The 15,816-nt window shown below is 53.7% G+C and overlaps 4 non-coding genes and 1 pseudogene across 4 annotated transcripts; all 5 read left to right on the top strand.

Annotated features, from left to right (window-relative positions):
• Nucleotides 1–2,441: 2,441 nt before the first annotated feature.
• LOC141420533 (5S ribosomal RNA) lies at nucleotides 2,442–2,560 on the top strand. The gene has a single exon (XR_012445082.1). It is a non-coding gene; the product is annotated as a 5S ribosomal RNA (ribosomal RNA).
• Nucleotides 2,561–5,763: 3,203 nt separating this feature from the next.
• On the top strand, nucleotides 5,764–5,882 carry LOC141420532 (5S ribosomal RNA). Its single transcript, XR_012445081.1, has one exon. It is a non-coding gene; the product is annotated as a 5S ribosomal RNA (ribosomal RNA).
• A 3,198-nt stretch (nucleotides 5,883–9,080) lies between these two features.
• Nucleotides 9,081–9,199, top strand: LOC141420528 (5S ribosomal RNA). Its single transcript, XR_012445078.1, has one exon. It is a non-coding gene; the product is annotated as a 5S ribosomal RNA (ribosomal RNA).
• Nucleotides 9,200–12,398: 3,199 nt separating this feature from the next.
• On the top strand, nucleotides 12,399–12,517 carry LOC141420517 (5S ribosomal RNA). Its single transcript, XR_012445067.1, has one exon. It is a non-coding gene; the product is annotated as a 5S ribosomal RNA (ribosomal RNA).
• A 3,207-nt stretch (nucleotides 12,518–15,724) lies between these two features.
• Nucleotides 15,725–15,816, top strand: LOC141420531 (5S ribosomal RNA; annotated as a pseudogene; the record flags this gene model as incomplete).

The raw sequence follows: 15,816 nt of genomic DNA, 5'->3' as shown, positions 1-15,816 counted from the left end.
TCTTTCTTTGTGTAATAGGCTGTATTGGCAAGTGTCTCTACCTTTCAGTGTTTATCCAAAGTCAATCCAAGGCTGTGGTCCGCGAGTCTAAGAACAAACCCTGTGTTTTATGTCCAAAACTAAAAACACCACTTTTAAGTATGCTAGGACGGGTCCGGAGCAGGTAGAAATAGGGACTTCTTCCCGAGTAGTGTACAACGCCGTGGCCACTCATAGAAGTTTGTGCCTAGAGGGCTTTCATGTTCGATAGACACGCATCCATCATAACCACTTTTTTGTTTTATTTATTTGTTTATTTGTTTATTTATGTATTTACGTATTTACGTATTGATTTTTGTGGTACCAGTGCTTGAATTCAGGGCGTACACCTTGCCCCGCTCCACCAGCCCTTTTCGTGTGAGGGTTTTAAAGGGTTGACTCTCCAGGGTCCCCGAAGCCCACACTGCCTAAATTACCTGTGATAGAAAGAAAGGCAGGGGCAGTGCCTGAGACCACAAGGACTTTTCCCCTTATCGCTTCCTGATTGCTTGCAAGTGCTGGCTGTCTACCACCACAAGGACACTTCTCTTTACCTCTCCCTGGCTGCGTACCCCGGAAAACCTCCTCACCCCTAGCCCCCGCCCCCCCCCCCGGCGAGGCTTGCATCCCAGGATGTCCAGAGTGCAGGACGCCCCTCACCTAGGCAAAATAAAGCGTGCTCTCGTCTGTAGAGGTCTCGGTCTCCTTTTCCTCGAGGCATCCTCTTTTCTAACATTTGGCTTTTTCTAACAGGTCTCATGGAAGGACTTGCTTGGGCGGGCCTGGAAACGTGATCCACCTGAGTAGCTAAGGTTTCAGGCGTGAGCAAGCAGCACCCAGCAAGAACCAAGGTGTTGAGAGGTCTGGCATGAGGGACTCCATTTCAACTTGGAAGGCCTTTCACCCTCATCTCTAGAAACTTTGTCTCTGAGCTGTTTCCTCAGAGTGTTTTTCGATTGGTCGTTTTCATCTTTCGACGTGAGGATTAGTTTTTTTCTCTAAGTGTCTTATGTGTGTGGGGGGGTCGAGCAACAAACAGGTCAGGTGGGAGTCAGTGTCAGCTGGACCCTTTGGCCAAATTTAAACAACAAACAGGCTTGGAAGGAGTCCCTTTTTAGCTAGTGGCCTCTAAACCATGACAAAGAAAACAGAATCTAAAGCTGACTTGTGTGAGGGACATGTACCTGTCTGTTACAGTCTTTTTTCATTGTTTCTTTTTTTTTTTTTTTGTTTAATGGGCTTGATTGTAAATGTCCCAGGAGGATCAGAAGTGCAATTCCAAATACGTAAAAGAGCCATGGTAAAAATTCTGACGGACAACTTAGCAACTAAGTGAAGAGTATGTCAGTACCATCAGCATTTGATCACAGCGTTTCTGTAAATTTTGTAGTTTAGAGGGCCCGACAGCCTTGGAAAATGCAGATATGCTTACTATCTAGGAACGAATGACAGCATGACAGCTCTCTAGAGGTTATCCACACATATCAGTGGTTATCCTGAGAGTAAAACCTCAGAGTGCCCATTCATTGAGGGGTCAGTGTCAGTGACCCCAAATAGCCTCATCACAGGCACATGTAGGCTCCTAACTGTATTAGAATCATGTAAGACAATAGTTGTTTCACCATAGGGATGAAGCCATCTAGAAGATTTTCTATAAACCAACTCTTAATGAATTTTCATTTCGTCATGATCGTCATCTCAGTGGTCGAAACCCTGAGAAAAATTAGAAGGGAACAGAAGTAAATACTTCTGAGGACAAAGTGTAGAGTTTAGGAAGCCTGAGGGTTGACAGGACAGGATTTCTTAGGACGTTGAGTAGGGATGGGACGAGATGTTTTTTTTCTTTCCCTTGTCTCCACGATTTCGGTGGTGAAAGGGGCCTCTGAGCTGGAAATGTTCCCGATTGAGCCCCGCAGCCCCAGGCCCAGAGTGTGGAGGAGGGCGCAGCGGGTCGGCTAAGGGCGCGGCTGCCGTTTTGCAGAGGGCTGGAGGGGCAGTGGGGCTTTGTGGATGAGGAGGACCGGAAAGGTCCCCAAGACGTCCGTCGGGAGCCACGCGCCCAAGTGTCGGCTCCCGCATTCGAGGGAGGAGGGCGGCCAGAACTGTGCGCACCCCACACCCCCGCCTTAGCCAAGGCAGTGACACATCCCCAGAGGAACAAGAGCCCGAGAGCACTGAGCAATGTTCCCCTGAGAAAACTCGATCCTGGTCCGGGCACCGGGACACCTCGGGAAGAAAGCCAGCGAGTGGCCACCTGGGCGAGACCGGCTGCCCCAGCAGGCGTCCGGGGCCCCTGGCCGCTTGGCCAGAGGCCGCCAGCCCCCACCCCGCAGCCCCCACCCGCAGCCGTGCCAGGGGAGCAGTGTGGAGACGCAGGCCGCGCCCACCTCACGCTCTTGGGGCTCCAGGAGGCGGCAGCTGGCGTCTACGGCCATACCACCCTGAACGCGCCCGATCTCGTCTGATCTCGGAAGCTAAGCAGGGTCGGGCCTGGTTAGTACTTGGATGGGAGACCGCCTGGGAATACCGGGTGCTGTAGGCTTTTGCTCGTCCCTCCCTCGCTGCTCCTTTTGGCCTCCGGGACCTCACCGCCCCGACCCAGCGCCACCACCACCGGCGACCCCTTCCCCGCCACCCCGCCAGACCCACGCCTCCCACCTCACAGACACGCCCCCGAATCCTCTCCTCTCCCCTCCCCACACTCTCGTGGGGCGCGCGCCCGCTCACTGGGCACCAGCCGGGTGGGTCCCAGGCCACGTTGGGGACCGCTCCCCAACTGTCCTCAGAAAGCCAGCAGGAGTAGAAAACGTTCAGGCGGACGGTGAGGGAAGTGCGAAAGCCCTGAGAAAGCGGGTCTGCAGCCCAGCGGGCCCCAGACTGGGACGCGCCACACCCTGGCTCGCCACAAGGTGGTGCACTGGGCCCAGGGCAAGACGCCAGGGGACAGGGAGGCAGGCCACCTCAGTCGGGTGCTGCTCCGTCGCTCGACCCAACACAGGTCAGCGTGTGCATGACCTCTCCGTGGGGCCCCAACTCCCACGGCGGTGCCTGCAGTCACGGGGACAGCGGGCGCAGGGCCTGAGCTCACGGTGAGGGGAGTATGCTTAGAATGCAAAATTCAAACACACCCGGGAATACATTGGCAAGGAGAAGTCCCAGAAAGAGTTGCAACCCTGACATTGAGGGCGCGTTTCCTTTTGCTTGGTCCTGTACCCTGCTTGAGTGTGAGTGGTGATGAATTGCTGCCCGTTTCGGATCGTTTGGTGGCAATGTAGTTTGTACCTTTCTCTGCAATGTGTGAAGTCTTTCTTTGTGTAATAGGCTGTATTGGCAAGTGTCTCTACCTTTCAGTGTTTATCCAAAGTCAATCCAAGGCTGTGGTCCGCGAGTCTAAGAACAAACCCTGTGTTTTATGTCCAAAACTAAAAACACCACTTTTAAGTATGCTAGGACGGGTCCGGAGCAGGTAGAAATAGGGACTTCTTCCCGAGTAGTGTACAACGCCGTGGCCACTCATAGAAGTTTGTGCCTAGAGGGCTTTCATGTTCGATAGACACGCATCCATCATAACCACTTTTTTGTTTTATTTATTTGTTTATTTGTTTATTTATGTATTTACGTATTTACGTATTGATTTTTGTGGTACCAGTGCTTGAATTCAGGGCGTACACCTTGCCCCGCTCCACCAGCCCTTTTCGTGTGAGGGTTTTAAAGGGTTGACTCTCCAGGGTCCCCGAAGCCCACACTGCCTAAATTACCTGTGATAGAAAGAAAGGCAGGGGCAGTGCCTGAGACCACAAGGACTTTTCCCCTTATCGCTTCCTGATTGCTTGCAAGTGCTGGCTGTCTACCACCACAAGGACACTTCTCTTTACCTCTCCCTGGCTGCGTACCCCGGAAAACCTCCTCACCCCTAGCCCCCGCCCCCCCCCCCCGGCGAGGCTTGCATCCCAGGATGTCCAGAGTGCAGGACGCCCCTCACCTAGGCAAAATAAAGCGTGCTCTCGTCTGTAGAGGTCTCGGTCTCCTTTTCCTCGAGGCATCCTCTTTTCTAACATTTGGCTTTTTCTAACAGGTCTCATGGAAGGACTTGCTTGGGCGGGCCTGGAAACGTGATCCACCTGAGTAGCTAAGGTTTCAGGCGTGAGCAAGCAGCACCCAGCAAGAACCAAGGTGTTGAGAGGTCTGGCATGAGGGACTCCATTTCAACTTGGAAGGCCTTTCACCCTCATCTCTAGAAACTTTGTCTCTGAGCTGTTTCCTCGGAGTGTTTTTCGATTGGTCGTTTTCATCTTTCGACGTGAGGATTAGTTTTTTTCTCTAAGTGTCTTATGTGTGTGGGGGGGTCGAGCAACAAACAGGTCAGGTGGGAGTCAGTGTCAGCTGGACCCTTTGGCCAAATTTAAACAACAAACAGGCTTGGAAGGAGTCCCTTTTTAGCTAGTGGCCTCTAAACCATGACAAAGAAAACAGAATCTAAAGCTGACTTGTGTGAGGGACATGTACCTGTCTGTTACAGTCTTTTTTCATTGTTTCTTTTTTTTTTTTTTTGTTTAATGGGCTTGATTGTAAATGTCCCAGGAGGATCAGAAGTGCAATTCCAAATACGTAAAAGAGCCATGGTAAAAATTCTGACGGACAACTTAGCAACTAAGTGAAGAGTATGTCAGTACCATCAGCATTTGATCACAGCGTTTCTGTAAATTTTGTAGTTTAGAGGGCCCGACAGCCTTGGAAAATGCAGATATGCTTACTATCTAGGAACGAATGACAGCATGACAGCTCTCTAGAGGTTATCCACACATATCAGTGGTTATCCTGAGAGTAAAACCTCAGAGTGCCCATTCATTGAGGGGTCAGTGTCAGTGACCCCAAATAGCCTCATCACAGGCACATGTAGGCTCCTAACTGTATTAGAATCATGTAAGACAATAGTTGTTTCACCATAGGGATGAAGCCATCTAGAAGATTTTCTATAAACCAACTCTTAATGAATTTTCATTTCGTCATGATCGTCATCTCAGTGGTCGAAACCCTGAGAAAAATTAGAAGGGAACAGAAGTAAATACTTCTGAGGACAAAGTGTAGAGTTTAGGAAGCCTGAGGGTTGACAGGACAGGATTTCTTAGGACGTTGAGTAGGGATGGGACGAGATGTTTTTTTTCTTTCCCTTGTCTCCACGATTTCGGTGGTGAAAGGGGCCTCTGAGCTGGAAATGTTCCCGATTGAGCCCCGCAGCCCCAGGCCCAGAGTGTGGAGGAGGGCGCAGCGGGTCGGCTAAGGGCGCGGCTGCCGTTTTGCAGAGGGCTGGAGGGGCAGTGGGGCTTTGTGGATGAGGAGGACCGGAAAGGTCCCCAAGACGTCCGTCGGGAGCCACGCGCCCAAGTGTCGGCTCCCGCATTCGAGGGAGGAGGGCGGCCAGAACTGTGCGCACCCCACACCCCCGCCTTAGCCAAGGCAGTGACACATCCCCAGAGGAACAAGAGCCCGAGAGCACTGAGCAATGTTCCCCTGAGAAAACTCGATCCTGGTCCGGGCACCGGGACACCTCGGGAAGAAAGCCAGCGAGTGGCCACCTGGGCGAGACCGGCTGCCCCAGCAGGCGTCCGGGGCCCCTGGCCGCTTGGCCAGAGGCCGCCAGCCCCCACCCCGCAGCCCCCACCCGCAGCCGTGCCAGGGGAGCAGTGTGGAGACGCAGGCCGCGCCCACCTCACGCTCTTGGGGCTCCAGGAGGCGGCAGCTGGCGTCTACGGCCATACCACCCTGAACGCGCCCGATCTCGTCTGATCTCGGAAGCTAAGCAGGGTCGGGCCTGGTTAGTACTTGGATGGGAGACCGCCTGGGAATACCGGGTGCTGTAGGCTTTTGCTCGTCCCTCCCTCGCTGCTCCTTTTGGCCTCCGGGACCTCACCGCCCCGACCCAGCGCCACCACCACCGGCGACCCCTTCCCCGCCACCCCGCCAGACCCACGCCTCCCACCTCACAGACACGCCCCCGAATCCTCTCCTCTCCCCTCCCCACACTCTCGTGGGGCGCGCGCCCGCTCACTGGGCACCAGCCGGGTGGGTCCCAGGCCACGTTGGGGACCGCTCCCCAACTGTCCTCAGAAAGCCAGCAGGAGTAGAAAACGTTCAGGCGGACGGTGAGGGAAGTGCGAAAGCCCTGAGAAAGCGGGTCTGCAGCCCAGCGGGCCCCAGACTGGGACGCGCCACACCCTGGCTCGCCACAAGGTGGTGCACTGGGCCCAGGGCAAGACGCCAGGGGACAGGGAGGCAGGCCACCTCAGTCGGGTGCTGCTCCGTCGCTCGACCCAACACAGGTCAGCGTGTGCATGACCTCTCCGTGGGGCCCCAACTCCCACGGCGGTGCCTGCAGTCACGGGGACAGCGGGCGCAGGGCCTGAGCTCACGGTGAGGGGAGTATGCTTAGAATGCAAAATTCAAACACACCCGGGAATACATTGGCAAGGAGAAGTCCCAGAAAGAGTTGCAACCCTGACATTGAGGGCGCGTTTCCTTTTGCTTGGTCCTGTACCCTGCTTGAGTGTGAGTGGTGATGAATTGCTGCCCGTTTCGGATCGTTTGGTGGCAATGTAGTTTGTACCTTTCTCGGCAATGTGTGAAGTCTTTCTTTGTGTAATAGGCTGTATTGGCAAGTGTCTCTACCTTTCAGTGTTTATCCAAAGTCAATCCAAGGCTGTGGTCCGCGAGTCTAAGAACAAACCCTGTGTTTTATGTCCAAAACTAAAAACACCACTTTTAAGTATGCTAGGACGGGTCCGGAGCAGGTAGAAATAGGGACTTCTTCCCGAGTAGTGTACAACGCCGTGGCCACTCATAGAAGTTTGTGCCTAGAGGGCTTTCATGTTCGATAGACACGCATCCATCATAACCACTTTTTTGTTTTATTTATTTGTTTATTTGTTTATTTATGTATTTACGTATTGATTTTTGTGGTACCAGTGCTTGAATTCAGGGCGTACACCTTGCCCCGCTCCACCAGCCCTTTTCGTGTGAGGGTTTTAAAGGGTTGACTCTCCAGGGTCCCCGAAGCCCACACTGCCTAAATTACCTGTGATAGAAAGAAAGGCAGGGGCAGTGCCTGAGACCACAAGGACTTTTCCCCTTATCGCTTCCTGATTGCTTGCAAGTGCTGGCTGTCTACCACCACAAGGACACTTCTCTTTACCTCTCCCTGGCTGCGTACCCCGGAAAACCTCCTCACCCCTAGCCCCCGCCCCCCCACCCCCCCGGCGAGGCTTGCATCCCAGGATGTCCAGAGTGCAGGACGCCCCTCACCTAGGCAAAATAAAGCGTGCTCTCGTCTGTAGAGGTCTCGGTCTCCTTTTCCTCGAGGCATCCTCTTTTCTAACATTTGGCTTTTTCTAACAGGTCTCATGGAAGGACTTGCTTGGGCGGGCCTGGAAACGTGATCCACCTGAGTAGCTAAGGTTTCAGGCGTGAGCAAGCAGCACCCAGCAAGAACCAAGGTGTTGAGAGGTCTGGCATGAGGGACTCCATTTCAACTTGGAAGGCCTTTCACCCTCATCTCTAGAAACTTTGTCTCTGAGCTGTTTCCTCGGAGTGTTTTTCGATTGGTCGTTTTCATCTTTCGACGTGAGGATTAGTTTTTTTCTCTAAGTGTCTTATGTGTGTGGGGGGGTCGAGCAACAAACAGGTCAGGTGGGAGTCAGTGTCAGCTGGACCCTTTGGCCAAATTTAAACAACAAACAGGCTTGGAAGGAGTCCCTTTTTAGCTAGTGGCCTCTAAACCATGACAAAGAAAACAGAATCTAAAGCTGACTTGTGTGAGGGACATGTACCTGTCTGTTACAGTCTTTTTTCATTGTTTCTTTTTTTTTTTTTTTGTTTAATGGGCTTGATTGTAAATGTCCCAGGAGGATCAGAAGTGCAATTCCAAATACGTAAAAGAGCCATGGTAAAAATTCTGACGGACAACTTAGCAACTAAGTGAAGAGTATGTCAGTACCATCAGCATTTGATCACAGCGTTTCTGTAAATTTTGTAGTTTAGAGGGCCCGACAGCCTTGGAAAATGCAGATATGCTTACTATCTAGGAACGAATGACAGCATGACAGCTCTCTAGAGGTTATCCACACATATCAGTGGTTATCCTGAGAGTAAAACCTCAGAGTGCCCATTCATTGAGGGGTCAGTGTCAGTGACCCCAAATAGCCTCATCACAGGCACATGTAGGCTCCTAACTGTATTAGAATCATGTAAGACAATAGTTGTTTCACCATAGGGATGAAGCCATCTAGAAGATTTTCTATAAACCAACTCTTAATGAATTTTCATTTCGTCATGATCGTCATCTCAGTGGTCGAAACCCTGAGAAAAATTAGAAGGGAACAGAAGTAAATACTTCTGAGGACAAAGTGTAGAGTTTAGGAAGCCTGAGGGTTGACAGGACAGGATTTCTTAGGACGTTGAGTAGGGATGGGACGAGATGTTTTTTTTCTTTCCCTTGTCTCCACGATTTCGGTGGTGAAAGGGGCCTCTGAGCTGGAAATGTTCCCGATTGAGCCCCGCAGCCCCAGGCCCAGAGTGTGGAGGAGGGCGCAGCGGGTCGGCTAAGGGCGCGGCTGCCGTTTTGCAGAGGGCTGGAGGGGCAGTGGGGCTTTGTGGATGAGGAGGACCGGAAAGGTCCCCAAGACGTCCGTCGGGAGCCACGCGCCCAAGTGTCGGCTCCCGCATTCGAGGGAGGAGGGCGGCCAGAACTGTGCGCACCCCACACCCCCGCCTTAGCCAAGGCAGTGACACATCCCCAGAGGAACAAGAGCCCGAGAGCACTGAGCAATGTTCCCCTGAGAAAACTCGATCCTGGTCCGGGCACCGGGACACCTCGGGAAGAAAGCCAGCGAGTGGCCACCTGGGCGAGACCGGCTGCCCCAGCAGGCGTCCGGGGCCCCTGGCCGCTTGGCCAGAGGCCGCCAGCCCCCACCCCGCAGCCCCCACCCGCAGCCGTGCCAGGGGAGCAGTGTGGAGACGCAGGCCGCGCCCACCTCACGCTCTTGGGGCTCCAGGAGGCGGCAGCTGGCGTCTACGGCCATACCACCCTGAACGCGCCCGATCTCGTCTGATCTCGGAAGCTAAGCAGGGTCGGGCCTGGTTAGTACTTGGATGGGAGACCGCCTGGGAATACCGGGTGCTGTAGGCTTTTGCTCGTCCCTCCCTCGCTGCTCCTTTTGGCCTCCGGGACCTCACCGCCCCGACCCAGCGCCACCACCACCGGCGACCCCTTCCCCGCCACCCCGCCAGACCCACGCCTCCCACCTCACAGACACGCCCCCGAATCCTCTCCTCTCCCCTCCCCACACTCTCGTGGGGCGCGCGCCCGCTCACTGGGCACCAGCCGGGTGGGTCCCAGGCCACGTTGGGGACCGCTCCCCAACTGTCCTCAGAAAGCCAGCAGGAGTAGAAAACGTTCAGGCGGACGGTGAGGGAAGTGCGAAAGCCCTGAGAAAGCGGGTCTGCAGCCCAGCGGGCCCCAGACTGGGACGCGCCACACCCTGGCTCGCCACAAGGTGGTGCACTGGGCCCAGGGCAAGACGCCAGGGGACAGGGAGGCAGGCCACCTCAGTCGGGTGCTGCTCCGTCGCTCGACCCAACACAGGTCAGCGTGTGCATGACCTCTCCGTGGGGCCCCAACTCCCACGGCGGTGCCTGCAGTCACGGGGACAGCGGGCGCAGGGCCTGAGCTCACGGTGAGGGGAGTATGCTTAGAATGCAAAATTCAAACACACCCGGGAATACATTGGCAAGGAGAAGTCCCAGAAAGAGTTGCAACCCTGACATTGAGGGCGCGTTTCCTTTTGCTTGGTCCTGTACCCTGCTTGAGTGTGAGTGGTGATGAATTGCTGCCCGTTTCGGATCGTTTGGTGGCAATGTAGTTTGTACCTTTCTCGGCAATGTGTGAAGTCTTTCTTTGTGTAATAGGCTGTATTGGCAAGTGTCTCTACCTTTCAGTGTTTATCCAAAGTCAATCCAAGGCTGTGGTCCGCGAGTCTAAGAACAAACCCTGTGTTTTATGTCCAAAACTAAAAACACCACTTTTAAGTATGCTAGGACGGGTCCGGAGCAGGTAGAAATAGGGACTTCTTCCCGAGTAGTGTACAACGCCGTGGCCACTCATAGAAGTTTGTGCCTAGAGGGCTTTCATGTTCGATAGACACGCATCCATCATAACCACTTTTTTGTTTTATTTATTTGTTTATTTGTTTATTTATGTATTTACGTATTGATTTTTGTGGTACCAGTGCTTGAATTCAGGGCGTACACCTTGCCCCGCTCCACCAGCCCTTTTCGTGTGAGGGTTTTAAAGGGTTGACTCTCCAGGGTCCCCGAAGCCCACACTGCCTAAATTACCTGTGATAGAAAGAAAGGCAGGGGCAGTGCCTGAGACCACAAGGACTTTTCCCCTTATCGCTTCCTGATTGCTTGCAAGTGCTGGCTGTCTACCACCACAAGGACACTTCTCTTTACCTCTCCCTGGCTGCGTACCCCGGAAAACCTCCTCACCCCTAGCCCCCGCCCCCCCACCCCCCCGGCGAGGCTTGCATCCCAGGATGTCCAGAGTGCAGGACGCCCCTCACCTAGGCAAAATAAAGCGTGCTCTCGTCTGTAGAGGTCTCGGTCTCCTTTTCCTCGAGGCATCCTCTTTTCTAACATTTGGCTTTTTCTAACAGGTCTCATGGAAGGACTTGCTTGGGCGGGCCTGGAAACGTGATCCACCTGAGTAGCTAAGGTTTCAGGCGTGAGCAAGCAGCACCCAGCAAGAACCAAGGTGTTGAGAGGTCTGGCATGAGGGACTCCATTTCAACTTGGAAGGCCTTTCACCCTCATCTCTAGAAACTTTGTCTCTGAGCTGTTTCCTCGGAGTGTTTTTCGATTGGTCGTTTTCATCTTTCGACGTGAGGATTAGTTTTTTTCTCTAAGTGTCTTATGTGTGTGGGGGGGTCGAGCAACAAACAGGTCAGGTGGGAGTCAGTGTCAGCTGGACCCTTTGGCCAAATTTAAACAACAAACAGGCTTGGAAGGAGTCCCTTTTTAGCTAGTGGCCTCTAAACCATGACAAAGAAAACAGAATCTAAAGCTGACTTGTGTGAGGGACATGTACCTGTCTGTTACAGTCTTTTTTCATTGTTTCTTTTTTTTTTTTTTTTGTTTAATGGGCTTGATTGTAAATGTCCCAGGAGGATCAGAAGTGCAATTCCAAATACGTAAAAGAGCCATGGTAAAAATTCTGACGGACAACTTAGCAACTAAGTGAAGAGTATGTCAGTACCATCAGCATTTGATCACAGCGTTTCTGTAAATTTTGTAGTTTAGAGGGCCCGACAGCCTTGGAAAATGCAGATATGCTTACTATCTAGGAACGAATGACAGCATGACAGCTCTCTAGAGGTTATCCACACATATCAGTGGTTATCCTGAGAGTAAAACCTCAGAGTGCCCATTCATTGAGGGGTCAGTGTCAGTGACCCCAAATAGCCTCATCACAGGCACATGTAGGCTCCTAACTGTATTAGAATCATGTAAGACAATAGTTGTTTCACCATAGGGATGAAGCCATCTAGAAGATTTTCTATAAACCAACTCTTAATGAATTTTCATTTCGTCATGATCGTCATCTCAGTGGTCGAAACCCTGAGAAAAATTAGAAGGGAACAGAAGTAAATACTTCTGAGGACAAAGTGTAGAGTTTAGGAAGCCTGAGGGTTGACAGGACAGGATTTCTTAGGACGTTGAGTAGGGATGGGACGAGATGTTTTTTTTCTTTCCCTTGTCTCCACGATTTCGGTGGTGAAAGGGGCCTCTGAGCTGGAAATGTTCCCGATTGAGCCCCGCAGCCCCAGGCCCAGAGTGTGGAGGAGGGCGCAGCGGGTCGGCTAAGGGCGCGGCTGCCGTTTTGCAGAGGGCTGGAGGGGCAGTGGGGCTTTGTGGATGAGGAGGACCGGAAAGGTCCCCAAGACGTCCGTCGGGAGCCACGCGCCCAAGTGTCGGCTCCCGCATTCGAGGGAGGAGGGCGGCCAGAACTGTGCGCACCCCACACCCCCGCCTTAGCCAAGGCAGTGACACATCCCCAGAGGAACAAGAGCCCGAGAGCACTGAGCAATGTTCCCCTGAGAAAACTCGATCCTGGTCCGGGCACCGGGACACCTCGGGAAGAAAGCCAGCGAGTGGCCACCTGGGCGAGACCGGCTGCCCCAGCAGGCGTCCGGGGCCCCTGGCCGCTTGGCCAGAGGCCGCCAGCCCCCACCCCGCAGCCCCCACCCGCAGCCGTGCCAGGGGAGCAGTGTGGAGACGCAGGCCGCGCCCACCTCACGCTCTTGGGGCTCCAGGAGGCGGCAGCTGGCGTCTACGGCCATACCACCCTGAACGCGCCCGATCTCGTCTGATCTCGGAAGCTAAGCAGGGTCGGGCCTGGTTAGTACTTGGATGGGAGACCGCCTGGGAATACCGGGTGCTGTAGGCTTTTGCTCGTCCCTCCCTCGCTGCTCCTTTTGGCCTCCGGGACCTCACCGCCCCGACCCAGCGCCACCACCACCGGCGACCCCTTCCCCGCCACCCCGCCAGACCCACGCCTCCCACCTCACAGACACGCCCCCGAATCCTCTCCTCTCCCCTCCCCACACTCTCGTGGGGCGCGCGCCCGCTCACTGGGCACCGGCCGGGTGGGTCCCAGGCCACGTTGGGGACCGCTCCCCAACTGTCCTCAGAAAGCCAGCAGGAGTAGAAAACGTTCAGGCGGACGGTGAGGGAAGTGCGAAAGCCCTGAGAAAGCGGGTCTGCAGCCCAGCGGGCCCCAGACTGGGACGCGCCACACCCTGGCTCGCCACAAGGTGGTGCACTGGGCCCAGGGCAAGACGCCAGGGGACAGGGAGGCAGGCCACCTCAGTCGGGTGCTGCTCCGTCGCTCGACCCAACACAGGTCAGCGTGTGCATGACCTCTCCGTGGGGCCCCAACTCCCACGGCGGTGCCTGCAGTCACGGGGACAGCGGGCGCAGGGCCTGAGCTCACGGTGAGGGGAGTATGCTTAGAATGCAAAATTCAAACACACCCGGGAATACATTGGCAAGGAGAAGTCCCAGAAAGAGTTGCAACCCTGACATTGAGGGCGCGTTTCCTTTTGCTTGGTCCTGTACCCTGCTTGAGTGTGAGTGGTGATGAATTGCTGCCCGTTTCGGATCGTTTGGTGGCAATGTAGTTTGTACCTTTCTCTGCAATGTGTGAAGTCTTTCTTTGTGTAATAGGCTGTATTGGCAAGTGTCTCTACCTTTCAGTGTTTATCCAAAGTCAATCCAAGGCTGTGGTCCGCGAGTCTAAGAACAAACCCTGTGTTTTATGTCCAAAACTAAAAACACCACTTTTAAGTATGCTAGGACGGGTCCGGAGCAGGTAGAAATAGGGACTTCTTCCCGAGTAGTGTACAACGCCGTGGCCACTCATAGAAGTTTGTGCCTAGAGGGCTTTCATGTTCGATAGACACGCATCCATCATAACCACTTTTTTGTTTTATTTATTTGTTTATTTGTTTATTTATGTATTTACGTATTTACGTATTGATTTTTGTGGTACCAGTGCTTGAATTCAGGGCGTACACCTTGCCCCGCTCCACCAGCCCTTTTCGTGTGAGGGTTTTAAAGGGTTGACTCTCCAGGGTCCCCGAAGCCCACACTGCCTAAATTACCTGTGATAGAAAGAAAGGCAGGGGCAGTGCCTGAGACCACAAGGACTTTTCCCCTTATCGCTTCCTGATTGCTTGCAAGTGCTGGCTGTCTACCACCACAAGGACACTTCTCTTTACCTCTCCCTGGCTGCGTACCCCGGAAAACCTCCTCACCCCTAGCCCCCGCCCCCCCACCCCCCCGGCGAGGCTTGCATCCCAGGATGTCCAGAGTGCAGGACGCCCCTCACCTAGGCAAAATAAAGCGTGCTCTCGTCTGTAGAGGTCTCGGTCTCCTTTTCCTCGAGGCATCCTCTTTTCTAACATTTGGCTTTTTCTAACAGGTCTCATGGAAGGACTTGCTTGGGCGGGCCTGGAAACGTGATCCACCTGAGTAGCTAAGGTTTCAGGCGTGAGCAAGCAGCACCCAGCAAGAACCAAGGTGTTGAGAGGTCTGGCATGAGGGACTCCATTTCAACTTGGAAGGCCTTTCACCCTCATCTCTAGAAACTTTGTCTCTGAGCTGTTTCCTCGGAGTGTTTTTCGATTGGTCGTTTTCATCTTTCGACGTGAGGATTAGTTTTTTTCTCTAAGTGTCTTATGTGTGTGGGGGGGTCGAGCAACAAACAGGTCAGGTGGGAGTCAGTGTCAGCTGGACCCTTTGGCCAAATTTAAACAACAAACAGGCTTGGAAGGAGTCCCTTTTTAGCTAGTGGCCTCTAAACCATGACAAAGAAAACAGAATCTAAAGCTGACTTGTGTGAGGGACATGTACCTGTCTGTTACAGTCTTTTTTCATTGTTTCTTTTTTTTTTTTTTTTGTTTAATGGGCTTGATTGTAAATGTCCCAGGAGGATCAGAAGTGCAATTCCAAATACGTAAAAGAGCCATGGTAAAAATTCTGACGGACAACTTAGCAACTAAGTGAAGAGTATGTCAGTACCATCAGCATTTGATCACAGCGTTTCTGTAAATTTTGTAGTTTAGAGGGCCCGACAGCCTTGGAAAATGCAGATATGCTTACTATCTAGGAACGAATGACAGCATGACAGCTCTCTAGAGGTTATCCACACATATCAGTGGTTATCCTGAGAGTAAAACCTCAGAGTGCCCATTCATTGAGGGGTCAGTGTCAGTGACCCCAAATAGCCTCATCACAGGCACATGTAGGCTCCTAACTGTATTAGAATCATGTAAGACAATAGTTGTTTCACCATAGGGATGAAGCCATCTAGAAGATTTTCTATAAACCAACTCTTAATGAATTTTCATTTCGTCATGATCGTCATCTCAGTGGTCGAAACCCTGAGAAAAATTAGAAGGGAACAGAAGTAAATACTTCTGAGGACAAAGTGTAGAGTTTAGGAAGCCTGAGGGTTGACAGGACAGGATTTCTTAGGACGTTGAGTAGGGATGGGACGAGATGTTTTTTTTCTTTCCCTTGTCTCCACGATTTCGGTGGTGAAAGGGGCCTCTGAGCTGGAAATGTTCCCGATTGAGCCCCGCAGCCCCAGGCCCAGAGTGTGGAGGAGGGCGCAGCGGGTCGGCTAAGGGCGCGGCTGCCGTTTTGCAGAGGGCTGGAGGGGCAGTGGGGCTTTGTGGATGAGGAGGACCGGAAAGGTCCCCAAGACGTCCGTCGGGAGCCACGCGCCCAAGTGTCGGCTCCCGCATTCGAGGGAGGAGGGCGGCCAGAACTGTGCGCACCCCACACCCCCGCCTTAGCCAAGGCAGTGACACATCCCCAGAGGAACAAGAGCCCGAGAGCACTGAGCAATGTTCCCCTGAGAAAACTCGATCCTGGTCCGGGCACCGGGACACCTCGGGAAGAAAGCCAGCGAGTGGCCACCTGGGCGAGACCGGCTGCCCCAGCAGGCGTCCGGGGCCCCTGGCCGCTTGGCCAGAGGCCGCCAGCCCCCACCCCGCAGCCCCCACCCGCAGCCGTGCCAGGGGAGCAGTGTGGAGACGCAGGCCGCGCCCACCTCACGCTCTTGGGGCTCCAGGAGGCGGCAGCTGGCGTCTACGGCCATACCACCCTGAACGCGCCCGATCTCGTCTGATCTCGGAAGCTAAGCAGGGTCGGGCCTGGTTAGTACTTGGATGGGAGACC

This window comes from Castor canadensis, unplaced genomic scaffold (assembly GCF_047511655.1).
Source record: "Castor canadensis unplaced genomic scaffold, mCasCan1.hap1v2 HAP1_SCAFFOLD_318, whole genome shotgun sequence".
Taxonomy (NCBI): Eukaryota; Metazoa; Chordata; class Mammalia; order Rodentia; family Castoridae; genus Castor; species Castor canadensis.
This window is presented reverse-complemented; position numbering and strand designations above follow the sequence as displayed.